Source organism: Otolemur garnettii, unplaced genomic scaffold (assembly GCF_000181295.1).
Source record: "Otolemur garnettii isolate 467f Iridium unplaced genomic scaffold, OtoGar3 scaffold00125, whole genome shotgun sequence".
Taxonomy (NCBI): domain Eukaryota; kingdom Metazoa; phylum Chordata; class Mammalia; order Primates; family Galagidae; genus Otolemur; species Otolemur garnettii.
The window spans coordinates 2,949,235-2,961,401 of record NW_003852520.1 but is presented as its reverse complement, the minus strand read 5'-3'; the positions used below and the strand labels follow the sequence as shown (position 1 = coordinate 2,961,401).

General features: G+C 36.0%; 1 pseudogene; it reads right to left on the bottom strand.

Annotated features, from left to right (window-relative positions):
• Positions 1–12,167, bottom strand: part of LOC100946242 — a 58,268-nt pseudogene that overhangs the window by 39,271 nt on the left and 6,830 nt on the right.

The window sequence follows — 12,167 nt, the reverse complement described above, 5'->3', positions numbered from 1 at the left end:
GAATATTTTTCCCAATTTATGTTTTTGATAGGCTTGCCAAAGATCAAATAATGATAAGTTTCTAGGTTCATCTCTTGGTTCTCTATTTGGTTCCATACATCTACGTCTCTTTTTTGTGCCAGTGCCATGCTGTTTCGATCACTATAGATTTATAGTGTAGTCTGAAGTCTGGTAGCATAATTCCTCCTGATTTGTCTTTATTTCTGAGTAATGTCTTGGATATTTGAAGTTTTTTCTGTTTCCATATAAAATGAAGTATTATTTTTTCAAGATCTTTAAAATATGACAGTGGAGCTTTAATAGGAATTGCATTAAAATTGTATATTGCCTTGGGTAATATGGACATTATAACAATGTTAATTCTTCCCAGCCATGAGCATGGTATATTTTTCCAATTGTTGACATCTTCAGCTATTTCTATTCTCAGAGTTTCATAGTTCTCTTTATAGAGATCTTTCACATCCTTTGTTAGGTAAATTTCCAAATATTTTATCCTCTTTGGCACTACTGTAAAAGAAACAGAGTCCTTGATTGATTTTTCACCTTGACTATTATTGGTATATATAAAGGTTATTCATTAATGAGTATTGATTTTGTGACCTGAGACACTATTGTATTCCTTGATCACTTCTAAGAGTTTTGTAGTTGAGTTCCTGGGGTTTTCCAGATATACAATCATATCATTTACAAAGAGTGAAAGTTTGATCTCTTCTGACTCTATTTGGATACACTTGATTGCCATGTCTTCCCTGATTGCAATGGCTAACACTTTCATTATAGTGTTAAAAAGCAGTGCAGACAATGGGCAACCTTGCCTGGTTCCTTATCTGAGTGGAAATGTTTTCAATTTTACTCCATTCAATTAATATTGGCTGTGGGTTTGTTGTAGATGGCCTCTATCAGTTTAAGAAATGTCCCTTCCATACCTATTTTCTTAAGTGTTCTGATCATGAAAGGATGCTGGATATTATCAAAATCTTTTCTGCATCAATTGAGAGAATTATATGGTATTTGTTTTTTTATTTTGTTTATGTGATGTATATATTTATAGATTTACATATGTTGAACCAGCCTTGAGACCCACTAAGATAAACCCACTTGGTCATGATGTATAATTTGCTTGATGTGTTACTGAATTCTGTTGGCTAGGATTTTATTGAATATTTTTGCATCTATGGTGTATAATTTGTTTTGTGTATTGGTCATGGTGTATCATTTGTTTGATGTGTTGCTGGATTAAGTTTGCTAGGATCTTATTGAATATTTATGCATCTATATTTATTAAAGGTATTGTTCTATAATTTTCTTTTCCTGTTGGGTCTTTTCCTGGTTTAGAGATCAAGGTGATATTTGCTTCATAGAGTGTGTTGTGAAATATTCCTTCTTTTTCTATGTTTTAGAAAAGGATATGTAATATAGGTACTAGTTCCTCTTTAAAGGTTTGACAGAATTCTGATGTGAAGCCATCTGGTCCTAGACTCTTCTTTTTGGGGAAATTTCATATAATAGATGCTATTTCAATACTTGATATAGGTCTGTTTAACATTTCCAGTTCTTCTGGCTAAGAAAAGAAAAGAAAAGTGGCATGCTTCCAAGTATTGGTCTATTTCCTTCAGATTTTCATATTTCTGAGAATAGAGTTTTTTATAGAATTCATTAAGGATGTTTTTAATTTCTGAAGTGTCTGTAGTTATTTCACCTTTGTCATTTGTAATTGATGATATTAGGGATTTTAGTTTTATATTTCTGGTTAGGTTAGCCAAAGGTTTATAAATTTTACTAAACTTTTCCAAAAACCACTTTTTTGATTCATTGATCTTTTAAGTAATTCTTTTTTTATTTCGTTTAATTTTGGTAATTTTGGAAAATTTTTTATTTCATTTAATTTTGGTAATTTTGGTTATTTCTCTTCTTCTACTGGGTTGGGGGTTGGAGTGTTCTTCCTTTTCAAGTTGCTTGAAATGTCCCATTAAGTTGTTGACTCTGTCTCTTTCCATTAACTTGGGGAAGGCTTACAAAGCTATAAATTTCTCCCTTAGGACTGCCTTTGCAGTATCCCAGAGGTTCTGATAATTTATGTCTTTAATATTGCTTTCTTCCCAAAACTTGGTAATTTCATTCTTACTGTCTTCTATGAGCCAGTTATCATTCAGCATAAGGTTCTTTACTTTCCATGTCTTTGTATTAGTATGTAGATTCAGGTTATTGGTAAATTCAACTTTTATTATGCAATGATCTGAGAAATACAAGGAATAATTTCTATTTTTTTAATTTTCTGACTTTAGACTTGTGACCTAAGATGTAATCAATTTTGGAGAATGTTCCATGGGCAGATGAGAATAATGTGTATTCAGTTTTGTTAAGATGAAATGTTCTGTAGATGTCTGTTAAATTGAATTGTTGTACTGTGAAGTTTAAGTGCAAAGTTTCTTTGCTTAGTTTCTTATTGGAGGATCTATCCAACACTGCCAAAGGAGTGTTGCAATTGCCAACTATTATGTTGCTGGAAGATATCAAATTGTTCATGTCTGTTAGAATCTCCCTTATAAAATGAGGAGCATTCTGGTTGAATGTATAAATGTTAATAATTGAAATCTCATCATTTTGAGAGTTTCTCTTGACAAATATGAAGTAACCATCCTTGTCTTTCTTTATTTTTGTGGGTTTAAACCCTAATATGTCTGTGAATACCACTGCAACTATGCTTTTTTTCTGATTTCCAATTTTCTGGATTATAGATGTCCATCCCTTCACCCTGAGCCTATATTTATCCTTTAAGGTAAGATGAGATTCTTGTATGCAGCAGATATCTGGCCTGAGTTTTTGTATCCAGTCAGGCAATAGAGGACACTTTAAGCCATTCACATAATTGAAAGTATTGATCAGCCTGGTAGTATTTTGGGTGTCAAGTTTTTTGAAAGACCAGTGGATGTTTTTAATCCTTTCACCACTGTGGAAGTTGGGTTTTGATCAAAAATTTCTGAGTAAGTTTACTTTGGTGATAGAAGCATTGTGCTGGTCATTGTGGAGGGTGGGTCTGAAAATATCCTGAAGAGCTGATTTAGTTATGGTAAATTTCTTCACCATGTGTATGCTATTAAAGTGTTTGACTCCTCCATATAAATGAAACTCAATTTAGCTGGATACAAAATCCTGGGATGAAAGTTGTTTTTTTTTAAGAGATTGAAGGTCAATGACAATCCGCTCTGGCTTGAAAAGTTTAAGCAAAGAGGTCTTCAGTTATTCTAATATTTTTCCCCTTGTACGTTATGATTATTACATCTGGTTGCTTGCAGGATTTTCTCCTTCATATTAACTGTGGCAAAGTTAATTACAAGGTGTCTAGTAGATGTTTTATTTGGATTGAGTCATGCTGAGGTTCTGAAACTGCCTGCTATCTGAATTTCAGTATCTCTTGCCATGTTGAAAAAGTTCTCCTCAATAATCTCTTGGAGTAGAGCATCTGTGCCTTTCAGAACATCCTCTTCTCCTCAGGAATTCTTGTGAGGCAAATGTTTACTCTTTTGGAGTGGTCCCAGAACTCTCTCAGGGAATGATCCATTTTTGCTCTCCGCTTCTCTTCCTCTTTTAGCATTCTGGAGCTTTCAGGACCTTTGTGTTCAATGTCAGTGATCCTTTCTTCTGACTGCTCCATTCTGTTGCTGAAGGATTCTACTATATTTCTCAGATATTTGAGGGGTACAAATTCTTCCTCCATTTGTCAAAATCTTTGTTGAACTTATCTTTGAATTCACTGAATTCTTGAGACAACTTTTGAATTATTCTTGAACTTCTAATTCCAACTTTACTTCTTTCTGTTAATCTTATTTGCCATCCAAATTCTGAACTTGATTTTTGACATCTCAGCCATTTGTTTATGAATAGGATCTTCTGTTGTGTCTCCTATGTCATTTCTTGGGGGAGTTGATCTACTTTGATTATTCATGTTGCCAGATCATATTTTTTCTGCTGATTCTGCCCCATGATTATTTTTCACCATCTAGCTATAGAAATTGGTAACATGAAATTGGATTCAGGGCTCCTGGAGTTGTAATTAACCAGCCCTTTACCAAGGAACTGGGACTAGTGACTGTGGCTTTTCCCCTACAGCTTTACCAAAATCCTGTTCAGTACTACAGCCTGAGACCCTGGGGAAGTGCTTGGTGTGATGTGGCTAGGCTCAGTCCAATCCTCGTGAATCAGGGATTTGGGGTTGAAATCTGAGCTGTGGAGATATAAAGGAAACTAAGACACCCTGCTCCCTACAGGCTACAACTAGAAGAGGAAACTCAAGCCCTCCCACTACAACACAACCATGGTACAACCTTGGAGGTTCCCCAGGTGATTGGCCCAGATCAAGAGTTCCAAACCAATTGTCCTGGTCAGCACACATGCAAATCAAGTGGGAAACTTCAAATGATCTCCAGAAACTAGACAGCAGTGCTCCACTGGCTGCTGAAGTGTGACTTTCTCTGATGCTCTGTAGAGTCATAAAGCCCCCTGCAACAAAAGAGTTAGTCCAGAGGCACTGTTGCCTCCTTCTCCACCTTGCTCCTCCATCACACTCAGTCACTTGTAACAGGGCTGTGCCCCAGGTCTCTCCAATACTCAAATATACCAGGGACTTTTGCCTGAGTCAAAGGGGAGTCAATGCCTCCACAACCATACTGTCTCACTGTGCAAACTGCAGGCAAGAAGAGTTCAGGCCTGATTCCCCCTGGTGTTCATTGTAAACTGGGGAGTGTCCCAAATGTGTCTGTACCCTGCCGGGGGTTACCATCGCAGTGTGTAGTTCTCTCCCTCAGAGACTAAGCCTCTGCCCTGGCCATACTTCTGCTCTAGAACCCCTGCAGGGTGATGTTTGGCTCTCTCTATATTCCAAAGAACTGGGGAATTGTCTTTCCCAAATTTGACCACAGTGGGAATGTCTTGCCAAGGGTCTGTGAAGCCATCGCCACAGTCAGGGATGGCACAAGCACTGCCAGGGGTGCCACTGAGGGATGGTATGGATGGGCAGGCAGCTTCAGTGGGTGTTGCCACAGCCACAGGTAGGAGGAGTGGGTGGCTGCCAGTGGGTGCTCTGCCACCGCGGCCCCTGGTAAGTGGCGTGGGTCCCATGCTATGCCTTTTCACCACATGGGGCAAGTCTCCTTACCCTTGCAACTCCCTGATTCTACTAGAGTTATAGTTTCAATGCAGCTGTCCCACAGTCCATGAGATGCCCCACCCTAGCCAAAATCTGCCAAACACTCCTGATTCTGCAGGGGGTAGGCTTCCAGACCACCAGGAGAGAGAGGAAGGGTCAACTGGGAGTTCAGAAAGGCACGGAAAATATTTTTCACCTTTTATTTTGGGCAAGAGACTGCTGGGGCTTGCAGTGGGATCTCTCTGGAGAAGAAATTCCAGCCTTCAGCTGCTCTCTCTCGTGTGGTGAAACAAGAGGTTTTCTCTTTACTAGTCACATGTAGAGAGCACACAGCAAGCTACTCTCTTGGAGAGGAGGGGAAAAATTCTCATCCTCTTTGGGATTGGTTTTGTACCTGAAATTTGCTTCCTTGGAGTCCCTGCTTGCATCAGCATGGGTGACATAAACCCATCAATCCTCTCTCTCAGCTCAGCTCCCAATATTCAGCTTTATTGAGTTGGTTCTGGGCATTATTTATCCCTCTGAATTGGAGCTTCTGCTGAAAGCTGGCTCCATTTGGCCATTTTGCCTCTTTTCCCTCAAAACATGTACATTTTTAATAGACACAAGTTGTTACTTTTAAGAAAAAAACATTGCCTTGACTATCTTCATATCCCATTTTTAATAATATTAATTTTTTTTTTTATTGCTAGGGAAGTTGAATCAGACACTGCTAACAAATCCATCCTAACACACCTTACTTTCCAGTCAGCTGATGAGTAAAAAAGCAACAAAGTATTAGCAATTCCTGTGTAAGAACTCAGAGATGTTAAAAGTTTAGGGTTATTTAAAGGCAAGGTCCAAACAAGGACCATGGGTCTTCATGGCAATAAAAGTAAGCTCAGTCTTAGTTCCTCTTACTTTTATACAAGAACAACATTTCTTACAAGAGATGATTTTGCTGTCTGTTAACAAGGGAAAAACTTTGTCTTGTGGTTTGAGTTTTAAGGGAACTATCAAATAATCAGAGATCAGAGCATAAAAATCAATTAGGAATAGTTTAATCTATAGATCTATATGGGAACATGTGATAAGTGTGTCAAGATGGCTATAGTGCCAACTTATTTGGTCAAACACTAGTCTAGATGTTACTGTGAAGGCATTTTTATAGATGTGGTAAATTGCTAAAACCAATTGACCCGAAGCAAAAGGGATTACCTTCAGCAATGTGGGTAAGCCTCATCCATCAAGCTGAAAACCTTAGGTTTTTAAGCCTATCCCTTTAAAGAAACAAACAACAGAAAAAAATCCTATTGGCTCTGTTTCTCTGGAGAACCCTGACTAATATAAAGCAGATATGTTTGTTTTGTAAGCTATCACAGAAATCTAAAATAATTTGTAATTACCATAACTTTGGGAACAGCATATATGATGTCTAATGAGTTAGTGAACTTGCCACTGTGTGCTTACATTGGCATCACTGTACAAACAACTTGGTAAGGTCTCATTACGTTGGTATATCATTGTCTCACAGCTGTGTTCATGTCACTGTGTGGTGGTATCTTGCTGAGTTGCATTCATTATTGTTGTTGCATGTTTGTGTGTGCCATCACAAGAATGTTGGAATCTGAATTAGAGCAACATACATTACATTTTGTGTTAAACTTGGCAAAAGTGGAAGTGAAATCAAAGACATATTAGTCTAAGTTTATGGGGATAATGTCATGAAGAAAACAGTGGTGTACAAATTGAATAAACATTTTTATGAGTGAAGAGAAAGTGTCACTGATGAAGAGAGATCAGAGTGGTCAGTAACAAGCAGAACTGACAAAAACATTACAAAAATGTGTTGAATTATACATCAAAATAGTCATTTGACTTTGAGAAGCATAACAGGTCAATTAAACACTGATAGAGATACAGTTAGAAGAATCTTAACTTAAAATCCTGTCATGGAAAGGTGTGGCTCTTGCATCACTACAAAGCATCAGCTCACTGTCTGTGGCAGAGTTTTTAGCCAGTGAAGAAATAACTGTATTGGCACCTGCCCTACTCACCTGATTTAGTGACTAATGATTTTTTTCTTTACCTGAAATATTGAAAGAAAGACATTTTGATGACATTTAGGACATGAAGGGAAATATTATGATAGTTCTGATGGGCATTCCAGAAAAAGAGTCCCCAAACTGATTTGAAAGATGAATTAGGTGCTGGCATCAGTGCATAGCTTCCCAGAGGAGTACTTTGAAAGTGACCATAGTGACATGCAGGAATAAGGAATATAGCTCTTTTTGTACCATGAGTTCACAAAATTAATTGTCACACCTCTGTAATTTTGTATTCTCCTGGTTTCCTAGATATCCACCATTCACTATTGTCTTTACACCTAGTAGTTTTGCTCCTGACATATCTGAATATGAGACTCTTGTTCTAAACTTCTCCCTCAGTTTATAGATAAGAAAACAGAAACATGGAGCTGTGAATGGGTCTTCTGCAAAATTTTAGGATTTTTACAGAACTAAGAATAAAGCTGGTCTCCAGGGCACTGCCTTTCTCATGACCCATTGCTACCTTCTGGACCCTTCCCTCTGCAGCCTTATCAAGAGCTTAGCCTCAACTTTGTTTACAGCAGCCATCCAGAAGTGAATCACTCAAAAGTCAACCCACTTTGAAACTTCTTTGATAAAGCCTTTAATTCAGGTTCATCAGTTCTTCCTATGGTACTTCCTCCCTAGCCAACATGGGAAACAACTTTGATGGTGGTCTGCATAAGAAAGCTACTGTGTTTTTCAGCCCACAGAAGATGAGAAAACTACCATGGGGCAGGGTGTAGCCAGACAGATTCCTTCATGGTCTCAAGAATAAGACCAGAAGTTTCAGAGATCCAGAATATGTACCACACCCTCAATATATTTGAAGTTCAGTGGAAGGTAATTCTTGAATCCTGTAAAAGGTTTAGTTACAGGATTTTTAAAAAGGTCTTTGTTGCAGGATGAATTAAACTTTCACAAGAATATAGAGGAAAGCTGTATTGTGAACTTTTCTGATATTTTGCTTACTGTGTAAGGAATAGAATCAGAGCTGAAAAATATGTTTCAAATAATGTCTAACCATTTCATTTATCAGATGAGGGACTTTACTTAAGGAAGATAAGTGAGTTGCTCATAAGGTACAGAAAACTTATAGAGGAACCAGGACTGAAAACCAAGCATCCTGCTCTTATTTAGTGTTATATCACATTACAGATTTTAAATTTTGTAAGATTCATTAAAGCAACATTAAATCGGCAATTTTTATTTGTAAATTCTTTGGATTATTCTTTCTCAAGGACATCTTAGGAACGTGTTTTCAAAGACAACCAAAGTTTTATTTTTTAATTTGCATTGAATTATTTTCATTTTTAAAGACAGCCTTCAATCAAAATGCTTAACTCCACTCACAGAGATGCACACTGTTTGATCCCAATAAATAGAAAATAAAAGCACAGAGAAGTTAAATCCATTTTGTAAAGTTGCACTGTCCTCTTTTGTTCACAAATTAATGCTATCTGACTTGAACATTGCAATTCAGTGCATCATACAGAAAATATAAAAGGACAGCTTTTCTGAAAAGCTAATCATAGTTTTCAAAAATATAAATAAATAAAAAGTAGGCTGTAGAAGACTCTTTTGGTCATACATGGAAAATGTTTTGTTTTGTTTTGTTTTACTTTGGCAGCATTTATCCATAAGCCAAAAAGTGCTATATCAAAGGATTTTGCTATCATTTAAATGTGGTTCTTTCTTTTGTTCTTCCCTAGTTTATCTCCTTAAATTCTACTTATCTTTTCCAAACTATCTATTCTGACACTCTAACTCATGCTAGCTCTTAATCAAAAATTAAAAACTCAGTCTTCAACTCTCCTTACCATTCTTTCCATCTCCCATCTAGGAGATCTAGATCTATGTGGATTTTTCAAGGAATATGAAAAATCCTAACTATATCTTTGTGAATAAGATGAACCAAAATGTGGGATTGATATGAGGACACTGAGGCCAATTCATTGCTGGCTGAGCAATAATACCCAAAATGTGGGTACTCTTTGCTCAGTTAAATGAGCAAGTGTCAACTTAAAGAGAGATGTCTAGTAGAACACCACAGGAATCTGTCCTTAGTCCAGCTCTGTTTTGTATATTTGGAAATGACCTCACCAGCCTGTGAACACTATGAGGATAGGCAATTCATATTTACCACTTCCACTGTTTGTCATAAATTAGGTAGTAAATAAATGTTTGTTCATGGATTAATGACCAGGATAAGCATATTGATGCTATGATGATCAAATTCATGGGATCAGAAATCAGAAAAAAAAGAAAAAAATAATATCCCCACATTATTGATGGCCTGGGTAATGAACCAGATCTAATGAGAACTTTGGCATATAGTAATTCCTCAAGTATGATAAAGAGGAAGTGTAATTTAAGAAAAGAGAGTGTTTGATATGTAATAGTAACAATAATAATAATAAAAGATCATCTAAGATAAAGCTATCTCAAAATACTGTAGGAGCATGATAGGGCTGCTGATTAAGCTAATATAATTGTAGGTTGTGCTAAAAGAAGAATAGGGTTCTGAGTTATGAAATTGAACCCTTACTTTCCAGCATAACACACACATAGGCTAAAGTCTATAATCCAATTCTAGTTTGCCTAAAATAAAACTTCCCTTAGAGTGTTTTGGCATCCATTCAAAGATCCTAAAAATAAAATTATAATTGTATTAACATGAAAGCATAAGGACATTAGACAAACTGGCCAAAAATTCCTAAGTAAACACAGAAGGAAAAAGATTCATTATAAAAACAAACCAGCTAATCATTCATAGTATGAATCATACCTGAAAACTATCAATTAAAAATATATAACCATGTCAGAAACACCCTTTTACATATTGAATTTAAAATACCTAAAATTCCAAGATATTAAAAGATTCTACAACATGCTATGAGTCCAAAGTACTCAGAAAAGCATTGTAGTTTAGATGAATCAGCACATAACCATTATCTTAGTCTACACGGACAAGATTACAGTTAGTCCACTGTACAGTCATCCTCCCTTATCAATAGGGGTATGTTCCAAGATCCCTAGTAGATAACTGAAATTGCAGATACTTCTTGGACACTATCTCTCTCTATATATATGTGTGTGTACATATATAATATATATACATGCCAAGATTTTTTTCTATCCATATATAACTATGATAAAGGTTACTTTATAAATCAAGCACAGTAAGAGATTAATAATAATACCTGATAAAATAGAATAATTATATCAATAAGCTGTAATAAAAGTTATATGAATGTGCTTTCTCTCTAAATACCACATATAACAATTAAGTTCATGATCTTATCCCAGAAAAAGTGTTACCTATCTTATTGCTGATCACCTTCAAAATACTCACCTTGGAAAGCTATGAGCCAACTCCAGTGCCTAGTCCAACTTTCAAAACAATTTTGGATCTCTTTTTCTGGAATAATCATCAGGGCTATTGCCATATTACTCTTGATGACCTCAATTCCATCAAAATTTCTTTCTTTCAATATATTATTTATATTTGGATACAGAAAAGTCATTGAGGACCATAACAGGTGAGTAAGGAGGATGTTCCAATATAGTTACTTATTTACCGACTAAAAAATCCCTCACAGATAGTGCCATATGAGCTGGAGCATCATTGTGATGCAAGAGCCATGAGTTGAATCAAAACCACTTTGAGATTGCATCTAACTCTAGTAAGATTAGCTCACATCACAATATCCCCAAACTACAGATGTTGGCATGGATATGGAGAGAAAGAAAAACATCTGCACTGGTGGTGGGAATGCAAGATAATATGTCCTCTTTGGAAAGAAATTTGGAGAATACTCAAGGAACTAAAAGTAGACGTGCCATTCAATCCTGCAATTCCTCTACTAGGTATATACCCAGATGACCAAAATTCATTTTACAACAAAGACATTTGCACAAGAATGTTTATTGCAGCCCGATTCATAATTGCCAAGTCAAGGAAATCCCACGTGCCATTTGACCCATGAATATATTAACAAATTGTGGTATATGTATACCAAGGAATACTATGCAGCCATATAAATAGATGGAGATTTTATAGCTTTTATGTTTACTGGATGTAGCTGTAACATATTCTTCTCAGTAAAGTATCTCAAGAATGGAAGAAAAAGTATCCAATGTACTCAATATTGTCATGAAATCAATATATAATCACCTATATTATATGAATGGTAAAACACAAATAGAGTCCAAAAATAAGGAAAGAAAAGAATGGGAGGGTAGGAGGGAGGCTGGGAGGAGGCAGGGTGTTTGGTGGGACCTCACCTAATGTGCATAATCTAAGGGAACATGTCAAAACTATTAAGAGTAGAGCATAAATGTCTTAACACAACAAATAAGTAAAAGAGGTGAAGGTTATGATAACCGGTTTGATGTAAACATTGTAACCCATAAATGCATTAATGTACACAGTTATGATTTAATAAAAAATAATTTTAAAAAAGAAGATCCATGAGTTGTTGACAAAAAGTTCAGGTTGTTGTCATTTAACTTTTTCACAGCCTTTCAGTTCTTTCAAATAGTAAACTTGGCTAACTGATTGTCCAGTGGGACAAATTCATAAGTTTAGAAACATCCTTTTGACTCTTGACGTGGACTGAGAGAACATTTTTGGTTTTGAAGAAGAGAATGACTTCTATTGTGCACTTTGATGCTTTGTTTCAGGTTTGTATTGGTATTTCCATGTTTCATCACCAGTAATAATACAGCCCAAAACATCATCTAACTTTTCCAAAAGATACTGAATTTGAAATGTCAAAGCAAACTTTGATGCTCTGTTGCTTTTTTTGTTGGTGAGCTCCTTTGGGACCATTTTTGTAAGCACCTTTCTCAGGCTAAGATTTTCAGTTTAGATTTTACTAACTGTTTTCTTTCTTTCTTTCTTTCTTTCTTTCTTTCTTTCTTTCTTTCTTTCTTTCTTTCTTTCTTTCTTT